The sequence below is a fragment of the Ptychodera flava genome, chromosome 7 (genome assembly GCF_041260155.1).
Source record: "Ptychodera flava strain L36383 chromosome 7, AS_Pfla_20210202, whole genome shotgun sequence".
Taxonomy (NCBI): domain Eukaryota; kingdom Metazoa; phylum Hemichordata; class Enteropneusta; family Ptychoderidae; genus Ptychodera; species Ptychodera flava.
The window spans coordinates 21,374,267-21,397,355 of NC_091934.1; the positions used below are offsets into that span (position 1 = coordinate 21,374,267).

General features: G+C 40.4%; 1 protein-coding gene and 1 long non-coding RNA gene across 2 annotated transcripts in view; both read left to right on the forward strand.

Annotated features, from left to right (window-relative positions):
* Positions 1 to 2,273: 2,273 nt before the first annotated feature.
* Positions 2,274 to 23,089, forward strand: part of LOC139136994 (uncharacterized) — a 41,829-nt gene continuing 21,013 nt past the window's right edge. The window contains exons 1-5 of the mRNA XM_070704874.1: positions 2,274 to 2,418; positions 2,985 to 3,105; positions 3,864 to 3,941; positions 4,269 to 4,411; positions 7,623 to 7,815. The gene's annotated coding sequence lies outside the window, so the exon portion shown is untranslated. The remainder of the gene's footprint in view (positions 2,419 to 2,984; positions 3,106 to 3,863; positions 3,942 to 4,268; positions 4,412 to 7,622; positions 7,816 to 23,089) is intronic.
* Positions 5,201 to 6,579, forward strand: LOC139136166 (uncharacterized). Its single transcript, XR_011553134.1, has 2 exons — positions 5,201 to 5,356; positions 6,360 to 6,579. It is a non-coding gene; the product is annotated as an uncharacterized lncRNA (long non-coding RNA).

The window sequence follows — 23,089 nt, forward strand, 5'->3', positions numbered from 1 at the left end:
TCTTGAAAATATGTTCTTCAAGTTAGTATTACTTTTAATTATGAAAGCTGCTAACTCCAAAGACAAATCAGGTTGATCATTACCAAACAGACTCGACGTACAACGGTTATAAAGCCGTTCTAAAGGTCTAGACAGTAGCCAGACGTCGACAGACAGATAGACACGCGAGTACGTCTGCTATATGACGAAGAAAAAGAAATTCATGAAACCAGATCAATGCTTTCGTAAAGAACCAGACATTTTTGGCCGGGATGAAATATCATTATCACACAGTCATCGCTGGTTTAACGTTCATTCATACATACATGCATACGTTAGATACTCTGCAGCCAAAAAGATCTTAGGCAAATTTTTAAATATCGATGACAAATCACATTTCCTTATCATCGCAATTAAATATGACACGGAAGACTCGTTCAGTGAAGAAAGCTCGGCCTGCTCCCTGGACTGTTGTAATATCTGCTTCGTGTGATCAAACGATCACGGTTATATGTTCCCAACAGACAAACACGCGTAAATTCTTCATTCATGCACGAGCGCGCACCCACAAACACACGCACCGACCTGAACATACCATATCATCTGATATAAGGGAAATCCAATTCCACTGTATTTGGCGGACCCTTCAGTGCCAGGGCCGATGGATAATTGACAATGTTCAGGAGACATCAGGTCAACAGACAGCTTGTCCTTGATCAGAACAATGCTGCCTTCAAGGAAGACAGCGAGACTTCACCGTTCATACTTCTTCTTTCGTTTTACTCACAGAACAGGTGCAGCCAACGGAGCTATTCATCGAAAGAGCTATTCCGGAAGCAATTTTGAGGGCAGGGGAAAATTTAATTTTGCTAGCGCAGGGACATATTTTTAGGTGGCAGGGGAGCAAATTTAGTTTTTTTGTCGGGCAGGGCAGATATTGGTTGATTGTCTTAGGGGACAGGGCTTGGGCGAAAAACGAGGAGACGGCCAGCTACTTTTAAAACGGGGACAGGGGAATTTCAGCCATGGTGTTCCCAGGAATGGGGACACAGTGCAAGTACTTATACCTTTTAAAGGTTACCCAGACTACTTTGCATATCGATTGACCTCACATCTCACTCTATGTACTGCGAGAAAAACCAAATACAAGGCCACTGCAGTATGTGTTTGCATGGGAATGTTAATTTTCACGGGAATTTTTTTCTCAGGGTAGGGGAAAATCGACAGTTTTTTTCATCACAGGGTAGGGTAGCTTCATGTCTGCAGGGGAAATGGAATGACAAAATTTTGAGGGGAATTTTTTCCACGGCAAGTTTTGTATTTCGCCACGGGACAGGGGAGCTTCAAACATTCACAGTGGGGAGGGGAAACAGGCAAAAATATGTGAGGAGCGGGTAAAAATGAAGTTTGAGTGCGGCAGGGTAAGTCGAAAAATTTTCAGTGGGAGGGCAAATTATGAACAGCTAATTAATTACCCTCATGACTTAAAATTAGTCAGTTCACATTACTTGTCATGCACATTATATATTATCATAGTAAGGACCCCTTTAAAAGTACATTGTTCGTTGGCTGCACCTGACAGAACTGACAGCGATATCCCGACGATATACATTAAAGATCACATTATTAATTAATTTATTTATTTATAATTAATTATTAATTTATTTATTTATTTATTTATTTATTTATTATTATCTTAAAACTCTTTAAATGGCGATATCGCTCACTCTGTATGAATGAATTGCCAGTCTTCGAATAGCAAAAGCTTCCCAGCATACCAATGTCCGTATTTGGTGTAGTGCCTTTATAATAAACATTATAAAAAACAATGTTTAAAGTATTGAACTGATTTGTAGTGTGAAAACATGACAACTTTTCAAAAACACTAATACGAAGGTGATGCTGTCGATTTGAGTTTTACCGTGTGCGCCACAATTTCTAAAGATTGATATCAGCCAGGTACTTACTTTGAAAAAGTTCTGATTGTTGTAATAGAGAGGGTGACCAGATTATAGAAATGACAACTCAATTACTGTTCACGGAGTGTGTTGACCGAGAAACCTACAAAGGCAAAAGCTGCGCTATTTTGTTACACTTCAGCATCCGTTAGAAATATTCGTGGAGTCAATTCACTTTCGCCGAAAGCAAAAGTGATTTTCAACAAAAAAAAATATTGACTTCTCTTGCGATAGTATTACTGAGCACACCCAGTGCTTTTCACTGTTGGTATTCTCTACATTTGTTTGTGTCATTCGATGCAAATCGAGGTCGAGAAACTAAAGTATAAAAGGCCCTGCATCAGACACCCTGTAGCCGTCAACAGAGCGCCATGTACACACTGAGCAACCAAGAGATTGTCTCGCTGTCGTGCAACAAGTTACAGACAGGAATGTTGACAAAGTTGGTGTTCCTCTTCTCAACACTCGTTTTTACGGTCAGGTAAGTGAAAACGTCGCTGAAAGCAATGTCAGCCACTGATAAACTTTGTCAAGTGTCCAGGCACGTTCGCTAAACGTCAACTTTTATTTTTGCACGAATTTCCCGAGCGTTTGTAAATCCCTCTTCGTTAAATGGATGTTGTCTATTTTCACACTTTGCCTTCCCGTCCGCTGTCTCCTCCCTAAATGTCACCACTACTATCCAGTAGTATCAGTACCCCTTTTGGTTGATCCCTAACTTTAATTAACCCTCATCCTCCCCCAATTTATCCCTCTGCCGAGTGATCTCCCGTACCTGTCTAGTGTGTTTTCTATTTCGGTTACTTTGGTTGGCTTGCTTGTTTATTTGTTGGTTATATTTCCGTCAGTAGTTTCCTCATTCTCTCTCTAACTCTCTTCCAGGCCTCCCTCCCCCCCCCTCTCTCCTCTCTCTCTCTCTCTCTCTCTCTCTCTCTCTCTCTCTTCTCTCTCTCTCTCTCTCTCTCTCTCTCTCTCTCTCTCCTCTCTCTCTCTCTCGTCCCCGAAAACAAACAGAAAACATGAATGTAATCTTTCTCACTTCTACAGGGCTGATGGAACTTTGTACTACCAATGCGGTGCAGCGTTGGTACCCCACTCTCAAATAATCAACTGCGACGGTGACAACATCTATGTTTCCTCTCCGAACAACATGAACTTGGTCTTTCGGGTGAATATACATCATCTTTCGGTATTGTGTTTGTGGTATTAGGCTTCACCAATGTCGAATACTGGCGACGTTTTTGGTGAAAAGTAGCATGATTATAGTAAAGGGATTTCGACGGTCTACATCTACATAGGCGAGTTAAATGTCATCGTTTCTCGTTGTTCATGAACTACACTTCCGACACAAACAAAAATCGCTCCTTCTTTCCATCCAGAAAGTTGCCAACACCGAAATGGGAATAGCTTTGAGCGACTGGGATGTTTTGAAGGCCAGATGCACGTCGAATCTTGCATTATTTCTCCATGCAAGCTTCATGCAAGTCGTCGTAACTTTAGAGTTGAAATATTTGAAAGGCCACAATGTAGGTGTACGTGTGCAAAGGTACCAATCATGTGCCGTGAGAGAGTGGTGTTGCAAGCTGGTTACCTACTGACAAGTCCACAGTTTCACAGTTTACATAGACAAAAAAGGGCGCCATCTCAGGTGAACGTGAAATTTCTGAGATTGCGATATGAATAGAATCGTAGATTTTCTATGTAAGTGAGATTGTCTATAATATATACTGACACGCTTGTATTTGGAAAAGCAGTCACGCTGTGGACGATAAGGGCCAGCGATAATAAATATATTTTTTCATATACACCGATGTTACTTTCAGATAGGTAAAAATGAAATAATATCATTTATGCTTTGATTTTCATTACTTTCACTATATTTTTATGTGGGATTTTCAGTTCTAAAATTAACCATTCTTTAACCAGGCTGGCAGGAATGGTGAACTAAAATTTGGACTCTCCGATTTCTACAAATTACTGCATCGGCAAGAGGAAATCTTTCAGGTAAACTAACTGTCTATCTGTCTGTCTCTGTCTGTCTCTGTCTCTGTCTCCCTGTGTCTCTTTAGCTTTCTGTGTCTCTAAATGTCTCTCTGCCCCCCCCACTCTCTTCTCTCTCTCTCTCTCTCTCCTCTCTCTCTCTCTCTCTCCTCTCTCTCTCTCTCTCTCTCTCTCTCTCTCTCATATTCACACAATTGCGTTGACGTTTTGTTCATCGTATCCTGTGTCATTTACAACCCCACACTATAATGAGATTCTTATGCAAAAGTCATCATTGCTATGTGATCATCATGATGATGATGCATTTATTCGCTGCCTTTTTAATGACAGAACTTCACCCTCATCAATGAACGGCTTCAAACACTTGAAGACATCGCCTCAGTGCGCCATCGGTATGGGCAGAGGAGGGTAACCATGGCAACCTGGGTACCTATCCGGCTGGATCTACCATATCACTCTACATCAACGCAAGGGTAATACTTTTTAATTTGCCAATCAAAATATTCTTTCGTTTGTCTACTCCTTCACGAGTTTGGCTACCGGATAAACGTCTACCAATAATTTGACTTTTGCTTCATCAGGTCTATCTGGCTGCCAACGTCCTCAGTTGTGGTGCGTGAACATCACGTGATGAGTGTAAGCGAACAAGCTCCGTGGAGTAGAGACATTAAGCCGAACGTGCCTCGGGACAAATATTCGGACTCAAATTTTTGTAACATTTTTCTTGTCTACCGCTTCTGAGGCTCCTTTTGAAGCTCGTGCAGTGCGTAAAGCTATCACCCGGTGGTGGCAGTCTCGGAGCAGCCGGGTACGCACGCTCGTTAGAAATTTCGCGGAAAAGGGGTCGAATTTTAGTCGGACATCACGGAGACATCTAGGTCCGTGAAATCGAGAAAAAGGGGTACTTTTTCAGATCACCCTCCGAGAATAGGTCTGGTTCTTCTCCCAAGACGCTTTCTCACTCGAGAGAGTAAAACCCAGCAGCGGTCCCCCTAAGCCATGATCCAGAACCGTCCCGGGAGAACCGTACATCACATCGTGAAGGTGATTGTACCTACGTGCCCACCCCTCAAATCAGTTCGATTAAAATTTAGTATGTTCTGGCTGTTTAGAAATCTAGTGACCGTCCCTGTGATGGTAAACTTTGTTCTTGTGTTTTATGAATTGATACGCTGTATTACGGGGGGGGGGGGGGAGATAGCTAATTCAACATTCAACAACAACTTCCTGTATGACTAGCAATATGGCAGTCGATGGTAGAGGTGGTTCTTGGCGGGAGATGCAAACCTGTGCAGAATGCATGGAATTTGTCAGTGAAAATGAAAGTTTGAGATGCGGTTATTGTGGATGTGTACCTGGAGTACACACAGTGATTCCAGAAGTGATTCAAATGTTGGAAAGTGAGTTCTCCGAGTCAAGTAAGTCTTTTCAAAAACTTAGCGAAACTCATAAATTAATAAATGTAGCTTGCTGCGGATCCGTAGCCCTACCACTCTCTTTGCTGGTTGTGTTGGGGACTCCCCAAACACAACCAGCAAAGGGAGTGGTAGGGCTACGGATCCATTGTATTTGATCCGTAGCCCTACCACTCTCTTTGCTGGTTGTGTTGGGGACTCCCCAAACACAACCAGCAAAGGGAGTGGTAGGGCTACGGATCCATTGTATTTGATCCGTAGCCCTACCACTCTCTTTGCTGGTTGTGTTGGGGACTCCCCAAACACAACTAGCAAAGGGAGTGGTAGGGCTACGAATCCGCAGCAAAAAATGTAGCTAGCTGTGCTGTTTGGTCCATAGTGGCTGTGATATCGCAGCGGTGCTGTGGCGTCTATCGAATGCGCTCGGGTCAAGGTCTGTGGCGATGACCCTTGACCCGAGCGCGTTCGATAGACGCCACAACACCGCTGCGATATCACAGCTTGGTCCATAGCTACTAGCTTACAAGTTGTAAGGCATCGCTGGTCAACTCAAGTCAGCGAATCAACATGATAATGCCTACAGTTATTTCTAGTTGAATCAGTTGTCATTTTATAGATTGTACTAACACTTGCATGAGGTGTTATGTAGTTGTAGTATTTCTCGTTGGGTTGGTTGTCATTTATTTGGTAGATTATCTGTTCAGGTTATTGTAATAAAAGTTGCATGTGGTGTTTTGTACTAAGAAGTATTTCTAGTTGAATTAACTGTCATTCAGTAGATTGTACCCCGGTTTGTTGTACTGACATTTACATGTAGTGTTTTGTAGTACATGTAGTTGTATTAACAGTTGAGACTGTAGTAGATAGATAGTTACCTGAAAGCAGGAGAGTACTATTTATCTTTGCTGAAATTCTGTGAAAAAAATGGTTGTTGCTGGTGGCAAATTTCCCTTAGCTACAAGTGATTTTTCTACAAAAGGATTTTTTTTGTTTTTTGTTTTTGCAGCTACAGATGACGGATGATGTCTAATAACTCAAGAGCCATCAACTAATACAAGATCAAAACGGATCAGAAAAGTGATTGTATATGAGTGTGACTGATGAACATATGGTGAAGACAAAACATTGAACGATCACTGTATTTCAAGTTTTCATTATGTTACTAAGCATACATTGAACAAGGCAGTCTGTTACTGTGCACATCAAACAAAGTCAACCCATGCTAAGCTAGTGTATTATGTGTTCCTTTTTCACCAAGAGTCAGCACACTTGCTTTGAAATTGGTAAATTATGGTATTCAAATGTCTTCGCAAACATTTAGGTAAAATCTCCCAGATATCGGAAAAAAGGGGGTGTTTTTCGCAGTGATTTTCTCCCAGATTTTCCCCAAAAAGGGGGTGTTTTTCAGAGAAAAATTCTGGGAAAAGGGGTACATTTCAAACTCTGCTAACGAGCGTGGGTACCCACCCATCCAGAGACTGCCACCGCCGGGAGCTTGATCACCGTCTCATTTTTTCAAAAAAAAATCTTGTTCTTTGTCATACAGTTAACAGAGATGGCGGCCATTTTGAATTCAAATGTCGGTAAATGTCAAGTAATTTTTGTTTCACTGATACCTAACTTTTCAGGGTTGTTTCTAGATTTTACTTTGTAGATAAAGGTTGAAAGTTTCATTTAGGAAAGTTTGTAAAATGCTCAAATATTTCAGTTTCGAGGGGCATATTACTTAATCAATTTGAAAGATAGAGTACTACCGGGGTAGCCAACAAAGTAGTTTTGGAAAACAATGTTTTGAAGTACTAACTTGTTGACTTCTCTGGTGGCTAATTTCTTTCTCATGTCAACCAACGGGGAAATAATAGATTGTCAGGTGCCATCTCTTGATATGGACGAATATCATGATTTATTTCGGGAGACAACTTTGTAAAACGCTAGACGGTTGGACAGGGAGTGGAATTGATTTATGTGGAGGGTTTGTCAATGGTAAGTGAAAATCACAAGGAGAAAGGTAGACGTTGGATCTGTTTTAATAGGAGAGCGCAGCGAGAAGGGTTTTTTTTAATTGAAGAGGGTAAGCAAAGATCCGTCTGATGGGGAGATGGAAACGGCGGCAGATTGTATGCAAAATACCTATTTACATATGAAACACCACCGTTCTTGTCTTGAAAGGGAATGGTCGGCTACCCCTGATATTGTTTCCAACGCGCAGGGTTTCACATTGTCATTGTGCAATTGATATCCCCCAGACAGTTGTACTTTATTTATTCAGGACCCTGACGGTGGGAGTGTCACTTACAGTAAGATATCTGGCATTTTATCCGACGGGGTCAGCTTGGACCCTAGCTCCGGCAGGCTGTATGGAATAGCGCCCTCTATAGACGCCTCTTTTTCCTTCGGTATCCGAGCTTTGGACCAGCACGGAAAGTAGTGTGAAGACGCCACCTTCAGTTTGGACATCAGGGGTAGGGACAGTTAATTCAGAAATAGATAAAATTTTACTGTCACATACGGTTATATGTTCATTATTTTTGTTCATAAAACATATGAGTTCACCTATCTGTCCCGAGTTCTTACAGAATGTTTAGAGGGAAACAGTCGGAACTGCGTCTGTGCGAGTTTCTTGTTTACAAACAATGTATTTCATGCATGATATCTAGGGAGCCGTCATTATTTACGGCCTGGAGGGATCGGAGGAATCTGTGGGGGTCACTCAAAAAATCGAAAGCTACAAGGGGGGTTTAATCCGTGGCATTATTAGGCCAACCATATTTCGATGTGGAAATCAGAGAAAGACATGATAAATTATGTCTAAAGTGCATTTTGTCACGGATTTCAGACCCAGGGAAATGACGTTTACAAGCTAATTTTACATTAACCGCTGCGATTTTGTCAACGAATTCGAAAATTTAAATGCGCGAGGTGCGCGATACATTTGGCGGCCAGGCATCTTTCTAGGTTTGAAAGAGAAAAACATTTGTGTGGAATCGGCTTTAAATTGATATTTACGAGTGTTGACTACCAATATTGCACATGAAGTAGTTGCTCTTGTGCGACGTGTTCTGTCTTATGCGTGAAACAAAATCGAATATTGCAATTTGATACACTGCCCCTTATTTCGGATATGCGATTTTCGATATTGGTTTGGACCCGACATGTTACATTTTTAGTGATAATCCCGTCTCACTCAGACTGATACATTTTAGACAAAACATCCATCCGCGCCTATACTGTCGACGGTTTCCTAAATAGCTGGTGTCTACATGTAAAAAGCGTGCTCCTTCCTGCCCTTGTGATACTTTCTGATAAAACTGCAAAGTTAGTGTCTATGCTGAGCCGCTGTTAACTCAGCCTGAGGCTGATCTGGAAGTCTGGCACAAGGACAGCTATGGATCTAGAACGGCTGTCAGTCGATGATAGTTACATAAAGGCACTTCTTCAAGTTGATCCCGGGAAAAATGAAAAAAAAGAAAGTAAGAAAAGATATCGAGCTGTAGAGAACTGCAAATTAATTACGTGTTTACAAACCCCCATCAATTATTTTATTCTGAATAAGGAACGCATCTAGCCGAAAAGTAGGTACCCTGAAACTTTGTCCACTCTGGCAAACGCAACTCAATAACAGCTCTACTGGGATTGAGGGGGGGGGGGGGGGAGAGCATGGTGACCATGTGCCGTCTGTTTCGGAAACAAAGCAGAGTAACTGGTTTGTAATTAAATATGCCTGACTGAAACTTTCATTTAATGTGAAACTTATTATGTTTGGCATAGCCGTCCGACTTGCCACGCCAGGTCAAGGTCAACATTAAAGCCTCAATTTTCAATCCCAGGTCTCGCAATAGTGGAGTTCTCCTCCCAGTCAAACACTTGGCCAGTATGATGTTTGATTTCTATACCATTAATTACACAAACTGATCTCAACCTTTTGGCTTCTTTTGCTAATCCTGCAAACAGAGTGTACAAGGTTAGCGTTTGATTGACAGTCCGTTCAAATCGCTAATGGTCATTGATTCCCCAACACCAACGTTCGAATTTCCTAAAAATCATCTTCCAGTCGCGTTAGAATTTGAATGTAAAGACAGAGTTCGATCGGCAGCAGCTTCGCGCTGACTGCTTGGCAGTTTCTGCCCTGTAGCGGCCGGAAAAAAAACTAAAAAGTGGCAGTTTCTGGAGCGTGTGCCCGCGTGTTGCCTATTTGGTGTCCACTTACACAGTGAACGCAACCACGGCTTCGCGCCCTTTTAAAAGGAGGCTCCGCCTTTACAAAAGAAACAATGACAAACGAATTAACGTCCTGCTCTACACAAATTTCGATATTCGATTTATTCCTAGCATATTGCAAAGCGATGGTCTTTACATCTTCTCACTTGTTTCGTGCGAACATTACATATGTGCTGGATTTCGAGCTAATACGCGTTTCGTTCTCTAATATCATCATCATATGTAAGCTGGCCGCGTAATGCACGGCGTTACATGTAAAATCCGATGTTGGAAATGCCAACTCTATAACGACAATCACAGAAACAAATATGACGATATTTCAGAATTCCTTCTTCGATTTCGACATTCAAATTCGGTTGGCCTAATAATGCCACGGATTGATTGGGTTTGCTCAAAACTGAAGAACAAGAAGGAGGGCTTATCAATTTTTTTGATATGTTATGAAGCATTTAGTGAAGTTATGAATTAATACAACAATAATAGTAAAAAACAGCAATATGTATCCTTGAGATATGTATGTTCATACCCGGTATATGTACACACACACACTCACACATATAATATATATATATATATATATATATATATATATATATATATATATATATATATATATATATATCCATAATACAGGTGGTTTCAAAATCCGTGGCATTATTAGGCCAACCATATTTCGATGTGGAAGTCAGAGAAAGACATGATAAATTATGTCAAAATTACATTCTGTCACAGATTTCAGACGCAAGGAAATGACGTTTACAAGCTAATTTTACATAAACCGCTGCGATTTTGTGAACGAATTCGAAAATTTAAATTACGCGAGGTGAGCGATACATTTGGCGGCCAGGCATCTTTCTAGTTTTGAAAGAGAAAAACATTTGTGTGGAATCGGCTTTAAATTGATATTTACGAGTGTTGACTAGCAATATTGCGCATGAAGTAGTTGCTCTTGTGCGACGTGTTCTGTCTTATGCGTGAAACAAAATCGAATATTGCAATTTGATACGCTGCCCCTTATTTCAGATATGCGATTTTCGATATTGGTTTGGACCGGACAATGTTACATTTTTAGTGATAATCCCGTCTCTCTGAGACTGATACATTTAGACAAAACATCCATCCGCGCCTATACTGTCGACCGTTTCCTCAGTAGCTGGTGTCTACATGTAATAATAAAACTGTAAAGTTAGTGTCTATGCTGAGCCGCAGTTAATTCAGCCTGAGACTGATCTGAAAGTCTGGCACAAGGACTGCTATGGATCTAGAACGGCTGTCAGTCGATGATAGTTACATAAAGGCACTTCTTCAAGTTGATCCCGGGAAAAGTGAAAACAGAAAGTATGAAAAGATACCGAGCAGTAGAGAACTGCAAATTAATTACGTGTTTTAAACCCCCATTTATTCTGAATAAGGAACGCATATAGCCGAAAAGTAGGTACCCTGAAACTTTGTCCACTCTGGCAAACGCATCTCAATAACAGCTCTATTGGGATGGGGGGGGGGGGGGGGGAGAGCATGGTGACCATGTTGTGCCGTCTGTTTCGGAAACAAAGCAGAGTAACTCGTTTGTAATTAAATATGCCTGACTGAAACTTTCATTTAATGTGAAACTTATTATGTTTGGCATAGCCGTCCGACTTGCGACGCCAGGTCAAAGTCAACATTAAAGCCGCAATTTTCAATCCCAGGTTCTCGCATTAGTGGAGTTCTCCTCCAAGTCAAACACTTGGCCAGTATGATGTTTGATTTCTATAACCATTAATTACACAAACTGATCTCAACCTTTTGGCTTCTTTTGCTAATCCTGCAAACAGAATTTATACAAGGTTAGCGTTTGATTGACAGTCCGTTCAAATCGCCAATGGTCATTGATTCCCCAACACCAACGCTCGAATTTCCTAAGGGGCGACGTCAAAAGTTCAATGTAGGATAAAAAACTTAATTCCCTTAGTTTCTCCCCAAACCCCCCCCCACCCCCCGAGAAACTTAATTGACTTATATTGAACCTGTTGCCAGGCTCTTTCTATGTAAAGCAAAGCTAAGGATCAGTCAATTTAGGGGTGAAATAAAGTAATGCATCATCGTTAAAGCCCAACTAGCTGTAACTCTTGAAATTTGTTGACCTCAAATTATCTACCTATTCTCTCCTTTCTGAAATCTACCCTCTGAAGAGATATGAACTTTACTGCATTAGGAAACCATTCCTTTCAGAAACATTTCACATGTAAATTATAGAAATAACAGGCGACGCGCTGACCATTAACGTTTATTTGTGGGCAAGGGCGAGAGGAAAGCCAAAATTAACGGGCGAGGCTTGCCGAGCCCGTTCATTTGGCTTTCCTCGAGCCCGCGCCCATAAATAAACGTTAATGGTCAGAGCGGAGTCTGTTATTTCCATTATATTATCAGCGAACCCAAGAAAACCGTCTAAATTTCAGAAAATTTCCGGAGCGAACGACAACTGGGCCCCAGAAACTGAGCAATACGCGACGCACTGTCACGCGCGTTGTAAAAAATTGGCAAATCCGGAGATATTTTCAGAAAAAAGTATCTCAACTTGACCTACAAGTGCTCCATTTTATTTTGTGATTGATTATGACTTACGTTTGAGCTGTAGAGTTACGATACTTTGAGTTGTTAATCTTATTATTCATATTCACGGGCATGTAAACAAACCATTACTGTGTATTTGTGGTCAGTCACGTGGTTCAGCTCGACCAATCAAAATGCGACGGGCAGGGCATGGTAATATAATAAAATTTTAATGGTCATTTTGATTTCCTGGCATTTTCAAAAATTGGTAATATTAAAAAGGAATCAGAACATACAATGTCATAGTTGAAAACATTCACCCTTATGCATTACATTGGACTACTCTGTGCAGTTTATATGAAGATTTCAATGCAGATATGCATAGTATCAAGGGTTTTAGCTTTTCTGCATGGGGCTGTGATATAATGTTTGGGCAAACATTTAATCGCAGTGTAATCTTTATCTTGTTCAAAATTGCATATATAGCCCCGGCAGGTAGTTATAAGTGTGTACACAGACCTAAATGACTACATTGTCACCAACTTATTTTAGTTTGAAAGTAAAATCATAAAAATAATGCTAAAAGATAAAGCTAGCGGGGCTTAAGATTGGGAACACACTTTGTGTTTCATCAAATGTAAATACAACATACTAACAAACTTGAAGTTTATCAATGAATGAACAAGAACAACAACAATAAAGTCCAGGTTTCTCCTTCCAGAGGTATAAAAACTATCTCAACTGTCCTGGTGGTTGTAACAACTCAGTTCACACTACTCCATTCAGGCGGACTACACGTGCACCAGAAATGTAGCAAAATACAATTATAAATTCCGAGTGCAACCATATAGACAGTAGAGAAACTACCGTCTATGGTGCAACAGAGGCCAAAGCCTGCATTGTTTACACTAACAAGGCCAGGTGCAGCTCTGCACCGTGTTAAAACAACTCCCTCCGCTGGCTTCAACACGAAAGTGTGCATTTATGCTCTATTTTTTCAAAATATTCATTCCCCTGGCAATTTTTACCTTAAATCGATTGTGTAGGATAGAAACTTTTTCAGGTCAAAAACCCCCACCCCAAACTAAAAGAATTAAGTTTTTTATCCTTCATTGAACTTTTGACGTCGCCCCTAAAAATCATCTTCCAGTCGCGTTAGAATTTGAATACAACCACAGAGTTCGATCGGCAGCAGCTGCGCGCTGACCGCTTGGCAGTTTTCTGCCCTGTTGCGGCCGGAATAAACTAAAAAGTGGCAGCTTCTGGAGCGTGTGCCCGCGTGTTGCCTATTTGGTGTCCACTTACACAATGAACTCAACCACGGCTTTGCGCCCTTTTAAAAGGAGGCCCCGCCTTTACAAATGAAACAATGACAAACGAATTAACTTCCTGTTCTACATCAAATTTCGATAATCGATTTATACCTAGCATATTGCAAAGCAATGGTCTTTACATCTTCTCACTTGTTTCGTGCGAACAGTGCATATGTGCTGGATTTCGAGCTAATACGCGTTTCGTTCTCTAATATCATTATCATATATAAGCTGGCCGCGTAATGCACGGCGTTACATGTAAAATCCGATGTTGGAAATGCCAACGCTAAAACGACAATCACAGAAAGAAACATGACGATATTTCAGAATTCCTTCTTTGATTTCGACTTCAAATTCGGTTGGCCTAATAATGCCACGGATTTTTCAAGTAGAAAATAAAACCTCATTACGTTATGTGTTTCACGTTATTGTGATCTTCGAATTCAGACGAGAATGGTCAGCTATATTCAATGTGGGAAGCCTTATGTTGGAGGCTAGTACTGAGTACATTTTTCAGTATTCCTAATTAAAGATTGATATACTTGCCTGATCATTCATGAGAAACGTCTGCTTTCTATATTCTACATTCTATTGGTTACCGATAGGGAAAATGTACCCATTGCATCAAAAAATTGATGACCCCCACCTTTTAAGATGACAAAAACTTCATGACCCCCTCCCCCCACATTGCTTGAGTAAAGCTGCACACACAAACACCTCTGGAAGGGGTAGAACCCAAAAGGAAATTCTCAGATTTTTTTTAAATGACCCCCCCCCCCCTCACAAACTCACAAGGTGTTAATGTTCAAATTTCCCCTTCTGGCTTGCTATAATTTTGAAATTACCCCTCAAAGGGATTGGACAGAAATTACAGGTTGATCGCAATATTTTTGCGCAAGCGTGTGTGTACAAAATTTTGATATTTGGATTTAATTGATAATCAGCTGTTGATAATGTTGATTCACTATACATGGTAGTCTATGAGAAAACTATGTAATACTTTTTTAATACAAAACTAGCAATATCTATGCATTTATAGATATTTGATAATTGACATAAATGTACCACATCGGAATAGGGTTGTTACAACCAGTATTTGTACAAACAATTTGACTTTGGAATTTCACCAAATTGTTCATCCACTATACACGAGAGTGTATGATACAATTGTGAATATTGCTGAACTTGCTATCTTCATGCATATGGGTCGCACGCAAGTAGAAATCATTAATCGATAACTATTGTTGTGCAAATAACGTGCACGAACAAAGTACGCGCGAAATTAGGGGTGGACCATTTGATATCCTGGGGGGTCTTGAAGATTTGGGGGGGCACATGTTCTACTGGATGTATTTTTTCCCCTTGTGAATCCTGGCAAATTTTTTTTTTTGGATTATTCCTTCAAATAATTTTTTTAATGCCGCGATGTTTCGAACTTTCGAAAGCAGGGTGACCCCCCCCCCCCCTGCGCGCGACAAAGGTAAAGCAAAAAGTGAAATACTAATTGAATAATTCATATATATATATATATATATATATATATATATATATATATATATGTGTGTGTGTGTGTGTGTGTGTGTGTGTGTGTGTGTGTGTGTGTGTGTGTGTTTTAATGATATTGTTGTCATGTCAGTTGTAAGATAGGAACTTAAAAGTGTCAATTCTAACGTTTGAATACAGTATTTTGAATGAGCTCTGAATGTACTCCACTCTTTTTATGCACAACAAGATGTGTCCAGAACTGTTGTAAGCAAAATGTGATTGTGAAATATTAGTGCCTGTTGCTTTCTAATGCTGAATTCTCATAGAGGAAACAAAAAGAGTCAGGAACTTGTCATGCTTTTCATATGAACTGCAGATTTCATAATGATTAGTATACTTTGTATATATTAATATATCTCTGATATGTTAATTTACTGCGCACAAAGGGCGCGCCGAAAAATATTAAACATCAAGATATCTCTGATATATATACATATATCTGATATATGAAAGTCATGTAGCTGAAGGGCATGCTGAAAGATATTGTTTAAGCAATAACCCCCGCCGCAGGAGGGTATACACGAGATTTGGTACAATGCGCGACATATAGCACGAGCCGATAGGCTAGTGCTATATGGAGGAATTGTACCAAAATCGAGTGTATACCCGACTGCGAAGGGGGTTATTGCTATTATATTATATCGACTTGCGTGTATTTGTTCTCTTACTTGGGTATTTTCATCACTCTATGCGATAAATGCAGAAAACGGACGTCTGAGAGATCTAATGTCGGAAATTCTTCGCCCTAGACCGAGCATTTTTATAAGTTGGGATTCCGTACAGGCACACAGTATCCTACGATAAATACGCATTACGTCCATATCGACATTGCATTTTATTCGCATGCAACACGAACACTATACTTGTCAAAATACCTGCTGCACTCACACAGAAAATGGGTCAAGAGTTCAAATCAAAAGAAAAAAGTAACTATTTTTTTCGTAAATTTACATAAGATAATAGTCCTGGCCTTTTGGCATACTAAAAATAGATTTGTCTCATTCTGTACTGCATACCGTCGCGACATTCAGTGGTGACACAGTGAAGTTACAGGATCTATATTTGATGGATAATTTGGACGTTAATTGTACCAGAAAACAAGCAGTTTTAAAATAATCCAGACTTGCGATGACTGCAACTGTGATGAACAGTTGTGCAGATTCTGAGTGTGTTGCCCGATGCAGGGAGAGCTGGACGCTGACACTGCTCGTTGCATTTGATGTCAAATATCATCGCAGTCGCCAGGAGTCATCCCATTGTTATTTTGAACTTCTTGGTCTACATCGTTAGGACATCCCGATCTGTTTTAGCCCAAACTTTGGTAAATAATATCTGACATACCGTTACTGTGAGGAAGTATCAATTTACAGCGCTTGTCATTTTAGTGTGGAGTTTCAGGGTTTGGCATACACGGATTTTTTGTTTGGCACAGCCAAGGTTTACAGTTCGACACAAAGAAATACCAGACGGAAATGCAACATTTTATCCAAGACAGACGACACGTTTTCATTTCTGTCTTCGTCTGAGAATGCCGCACAGTGCAGTGTTGTTGCATGCAAATTTAAGCGAGTTGTTTTAGACGGTCACAACTGTCGGTCTGAACAGAAAAGGACCCACGTTTGATCGTCGTATCTTCGTATAGCTATCGCCCGGAGCTATCGCCTTGGAGTAATCTATCGAAATAATGCAAAATACACGGGGAAGAACCTACACCCTTACCCGTGGAAAGGCAACCAGCAGTGATCTCCGGCAATAAGTAGTTCGCGAAATAGAGGAGATAGGTGGTGATAAGGCGACTGGTTTTGTACCTCGTGGATCATATGTACAAACAGCGAAGAAATTGCGATTGGCAGCAACGACCGTATTAAAAGAAGATTTGGGTACATTTTTGCAAGACCGGTTCAGTAAATCCCCCTAGAAACTATCGCCGTGGTCGACAAAGAGTGTTCCTGGACGTTGAAGTTGAGTTCATAGAAGCCATCAAATCTGAGAAGCCCTCCGTTAAGGACCGTTCAGTTTTTACGGCCTTGGGGGCCGGCAAAATCTTGTCGCCGGTGTTCAAAAAAATATAGACCCCCCTGCATTTTTCGTGAAAAAAGATGACCCCCCCCCCCCTTTGTCAAACGAAAAAATTTGATGACCCCCCTCCCCGGATGAAAAATAACCAAAACATATATGTCAAATTTACCCGCACGGTTTGGATTTGAACTCCGGTACGCGGCGCACTTTATTTGTGTAGCAGAGATGCCAGTGCACAAACTTCTTAGCCACATCCATGCAAACGTCTGTTAATTAGGACTCGTGGTACGAGTCCAAAAGGGTTGTGTAAAATTGTCTGCGTTTTCCCCTGTATTGGACTTGGACTTGGTACTAGACTCATGCTTGTTTATTGCAATGAGTTCAATCTGTGCCTGCCTATCTGCGCCGCTGCTCTCAGAGAGCAAAGTTGGCGGGAACAAGTTTTCATGTGCAAGTTTTGATGAACACTGAATACACAGGTGGTTTCCGTTATGGAAGTCAAACCTGGCTACACCGAGTGAGTGTTACCCTTCAGGGTACAATACAAATAAAGTTTAGTCAATTTCATAACAAATAGCTTCAATTTTTGCATTTATTTTAATATTCCCGGTAAAAATCACTCCCTTTTAGTGCAAATCACATCCCTTGATGTTAAATGGAATAGTCTTCCGGTGTGTTTGACCGAGACTGCGAAGGTTTGAACCAATCATACGCCTGTATCGGGAAAGATTACTGTCACTCTTAGGTAAAAGTTCTGCTACAGTGTTATAGCTCCGTAACATTCTGCATGATAAGAGAACGTGCGGCAATCGACGCATCCTTTGATGTTTGTGTGTCGGAGTACAACAACTTGTACGTTACAGTCAAGAAACCCGTGTGTGCCAAACCCTGAAACTCCACACTAAAAAGACAAGCGCTGTATTTGTGTATGAACGAATACTATCTTCATTTTAAAGAGCGGTACTAGATATATCGCGTCTCGACTCCCGCAATATCAAGCAAAGTGCACGGTGAGCAGTCTCCCTAATATTTGTGTGCATCATACCCCAAACGTGCTGCTTCAGAGATGTCTTTCATCACCGATCCCAACTTATTTACGCCAAGAGGTGAGTTACAGACCCACACTTTATCTGTGTATCAAAATTCGGTCTTCGGTCTTTGAAACAAAGTGGACTGTTTCGGTCTTTCTCGAGGGTCTATGGTTGATAGGTACGTTCAAATGCACAGACCAGGCAGTTTTCGAAAATGCTGGTTTAGGGGCCCGTTTTAGCACTGCTAGCAGTGCTAAAACAGTATTTTAGCATCGGTGGAATGAGCTCTCGTCCAATCAGAATGGCGCATGGTAGCATGATATAATATAATTAATATTTTAAAGAAATGCGCCCGAAGGGCGCGTCGAAAAATTTTAAACATACAGATATCTCAGATATATGTATTTCTGACATATCATAGTTTTGCACTAGGACAGGGCTCTAAAAATATGTCTTAGGCCAGAGAAAAAAAAAATCTTGTTCATCGGATTTTTTGGACCAAGTTCCAGGAGCGGCGAGCGATTTTTTTTTTTTTTTTTTTTTTTTTTTTTTTTTTTTTTTTTTAGGCCGAAGGTAAACACGGTTCTCTGGCATTTTTGCACAGATGCAGACAAGGCAAGATAATTGTTTCCCTTTTTAACAGAAATATCTCAGACAAGAAACACTGATACTGGTAACTGAATTCAAGACTATATTTCCCAACAATAACATAGGCCATTACATTCACAGTTAGTATTTCAACATTCTCTCAGAATAAAACTGAAATGTACAGCAAATCACTGAAAGCCAACAATTCAGTATTGTCCTTTAATATTGTCCCGGTGGGAAGTAGCATCTGAGTTTTTTTCATTTTACTTTGGCCCCATGTTTTGACCTCTTTACCACTGTCTCTACATATTTTACACAATGGTCTAACAACACTGTACTGTGATCGGAGTGAAGTTATATAGTCATCATTCAAATCGTACTTTAACATCGATGCAACCAGATGTTTTGTCATTGCCGTAATTTTTTATACTTTCGATGCAATTTTCATTCATTCGGATGCACCGTCCATCTGCTGTCACGATCGTGTTGAACAAATCGCCAAACGTAATATCAGGACAAACACTGAATAGCGTCTTTAGAACTTACTGTTGGCCATCACGTCAAATGTTGGCGATCAAATTAATACTCATGATATGACATGTACTAACCTAACCTAATCGACCCACTTTGCGTCGTGATTCGCCAAATTCAGACGTCACAACAACGTGTTGGCGGTCAACGAAGTCCGTACAAACACGTAGGAAGTCTCATTAAAAATCCCGTGCCCGCGAAAACCCGACAAAGTGTAGGGCGCCACCAGCGGCAGTACTAAACATATTTGTAATGCGGAAGTAAAAGTTGCCGCCATCAAAAAAAAAATTTCCAATATGCCAAAGTAGAAGCGGCGATTCCAATGAACAATTGATTTTTTCTCCTGGCCTTATTATCATTAAAGTTACGCGCCCGAAGGGAGCGCCGAAAAATGCAACTGAATAATGAAATTTGTGGCTGGCACAATGCATTTTGTGCAAGTATGAGCCTTGTCGAAATTCAAAAACACACTGACCCGCCATATTGAGCATTTCAAAAACATGTTGACCCCCTATCACCAAAGTCAAAAACAGGGTATGAAACTGAATGATAAAATTCATGGCTAGCACGATGCATTTGATGCGCAAAATGCATTTCAGGCAAATATGAGCCCGCGTCGAAATTTAAAAACACACTTACCCCCAATTGGGCATTTCAAAATAAGTGACCCCATCACCAAAGTAAAAAGAGGGTGACCCCATGAATCCACCGGCCCCCTAGGCCGAAGAAACTGACCAGTCCCTCATTCCCATAACTTTTAAAAGCATCTTGTGCGAACTATCATAACCAAACCCTCCCTCAGTATATTTGGTCACACTGAGATAAATGTTACTCCTTAATTCCAATGCGATACAGTTATTTCAGCCATAGTAATGAAAAGATACTGGGCCACGTCCCAAATGAAATGGCAAAATTGGACATTTGGTATAATACTGGACATTGAAAACATGGAAATGTGCATTGTGGGAAATAGAGTTTGTCAGAGAGAAACTTGAATGGTCACGAAGTGCCATCCTCAGTATATACACCTATACATATACAGCATACATACCTGTTTCCTATATTTCAATCTCAGCCCAAAGATTTTAAATTTAGAAATAGGCATAAAAGTTAATAATCAAGATGATAAAACCATTTGAAAATTGAAAATTAGTTCCATTTTATTTTCTTTTTTGAAAATGTAAATCGGTTTATTAGTTGGCCAAAATGTGCCCCGGATTATATTACTTGACGATGACAGTTTTGATTTAAAATCGTCTGCAATGCTGTCATTTGACTTGTCAGTGCAATCCGTCCATGTCACAACCATACAGAGAACAATATTATTTATTGGTCAACACACAAGAGATGATATTGTTACGTGCAGAGAAAACGAACAAAAGGGTGAACTCAGCAGTTTCCGTTTAAACAAAATTTATTACGAAAATAAAACTAATTGCTAAGTCAGGGATAGAGTACAAGCTTTAAAAGTGTACAGACTACTTATCTCAGCTGGGACGGCAAAGCTCCAGTCTCAGAGTTGTAACAGTCAGTTGATGAATGAACAGTCCTTGCAGGCTTGAAGCTGCACAAAGTCCACAGTATAAATCCAGCGTTGGCAGTGAAGGTCTTGAAAAGTCTTGAGAATGACTACTGCTGGAGTTTAGTAACACACAAGAGACACGATCCCAAAAGTCTGACTGGAAGCTGTGCACGTCCCTTTTATAAAGGCATATAAGAACAATCTAGAACTTTTATTGACATGCTAATTACTGTTCTAAAATTATCTCCCTTACACAACTAATCAACTTTCCAGAACATTCCAAACATGACTAATTGAATTCAAGGTTGTGAGGTCATCAAGGGCAGTGACCTTGAGAATGTTCTAGACTAATTGAACTCAGGTCATGATGAGTGTGGGGGAAATGACCTACATAACACACCCCCTCTTCAAAAAAGAAAATTTTTCAATGAAAAATCTTTCTTTTACAATGTAATCTTGAAAAGGATTTAAGTACTCAAATTTTGTTGTACTCTAAAGTAAAATTTCTTGAAAGTGAACAACAATAAACTCTAAATACGAGAGAGACAGTCTGCAATTAAATTGTCTCTGCCTTTGATATGTCTAATATCAAGATTAAACTCCTGTAACATTAAACTCCATCTTAGCAATCTCTGATTTTTGCCTTTAAATTTCTGCAGAAAAACAAGAGGGTTGTGATCAATATAAACCACTATTGGCTGATTTGAAGAAGTAACATAAACTTCAAAATGCTGTAAAGCTAATATCAAAGATAAACACTCTTTTTCAATTGTAGAGTAGTTTCTCTGAGATTTGTTAAATTTGCGTGAAAAATAGCAAACAGGATGATCTACACCATGACTATCCTCTTGCAATAAAACAGCACCAGCAGCCGTATCACTAGCATCCACAGCTAATTTGAATGGCAAAGTGAAATCTGGTGCAGACAACACTGGAGCACTTTGAAGTATGGCTTTAAGTGTATCAAATGCCTGTTGGCATTGCTCTGACCAAACAAACTTTACTTTCTTTTTAAGTAAGTTAGTCAAAGGCTCAGTAATTGTGGAGAAATTGGACAGAATTTTCTGTAGTAACCAGCCATACCGAGAAAGCGCATCAGTTGTCGTTTGCAGTTTGGTATGGGAAAACTTGAAATGGCACTGATTTTAGCATCAACAGGTTTTACCTCACCCTGTCCTACAGTATGTCCGAGGTAAGTTACCCTTGCCCAACCAAACTCAGATTTGGCAAGGTTGACAGTCAACATTGCTTTGCTCAGTCTCTCAAAGAACTTCCGCATGAGCTTGATGTGTTCCTCCCAGGTGTCACTATACAGGACGACGTCGTCAACGTAAGCTGCACACCCGTCTAGCCCGGATATGACGTCGTTGATCATCCGTTGGAACGTTGCCGGAGAGTTCTTCATTCCAAATGGCATCACCTTGTACTGGAACAATCCGTCTGGTGTAACAAAGGCGGATATTTCACGAGCACGATCCGTCAGAGGGACTTGCCAAAATCCCTTCAGTAGGTCAAATTTCGTCACGTACTTGGCTTTTCCCACTCGGTCGACGCAGTCATCAATCCTCGGTATTGGGAAAGTGTCTGTCTTTGTTAAAGTGTTGACCTTCCCAAAGTCCGTGCACATATGATAACTGTGATCTGATTTGGGAACAAGTATGCACGGCGAACTCCAGTTACTTTTACTGGGTTCAATAAAGTCATTGTCCAGCAGGTATTTGACTTCTTCCTGGAGATATTTTGCTTTTTTGGATTCAGTCTGTATGGATTGTTTTGTTTTACAGGCTTATCTGTCTTATTTTTTACAGGCTTACTGTCCCCAACATCAACGTCGTGATAGATGACGTTCGTCCTCGTTGGAACATCTTGAAACAGGTGTTTATATTCGTGGAGCAGTTCTTTCACCTGTTGTTGTTGTTCTGGCTGGAGGTGTGCCAACTTTGTAGACTCCAGCTTCTCCAGGATTTCTGAGTTCTGAAGCTTGACCGAGCCCAGCTTTGAGTTTAGAGTATTTTCACTCAAGTCAGTTTCAGTATCACTATCTTCATAATGGCTTGAACTGACTGCACTGACAGGCTGAGTTATAGTAGGATTATCCCTATCCAAATATGGCTAAGCATATTTATGTGACATAGCTGTTTTTGTTTTCGCCTGTCAGGTGTTATTATGATGTAATTTAAATCACTCAATTTCTTATCAATTAGATATGGCCCAAAGTAACGAGCATGGAGTGGTTTTCCAGGAATTGGAAGTAGAACAAGAACCTTTTGACCGGGTTCAAACTTCCGTTTTGAGGTGCTTTTATCATATTTGGTTTTCATTGACTGCTGAGATGACTCAAGATTTTCTCTGGCTAATTCACATGCTTTAGAGAGTTTTGTACGAAAATCTGACACATATTGCAAAATATTCAGACAATCATCATTGTCTGATAGGA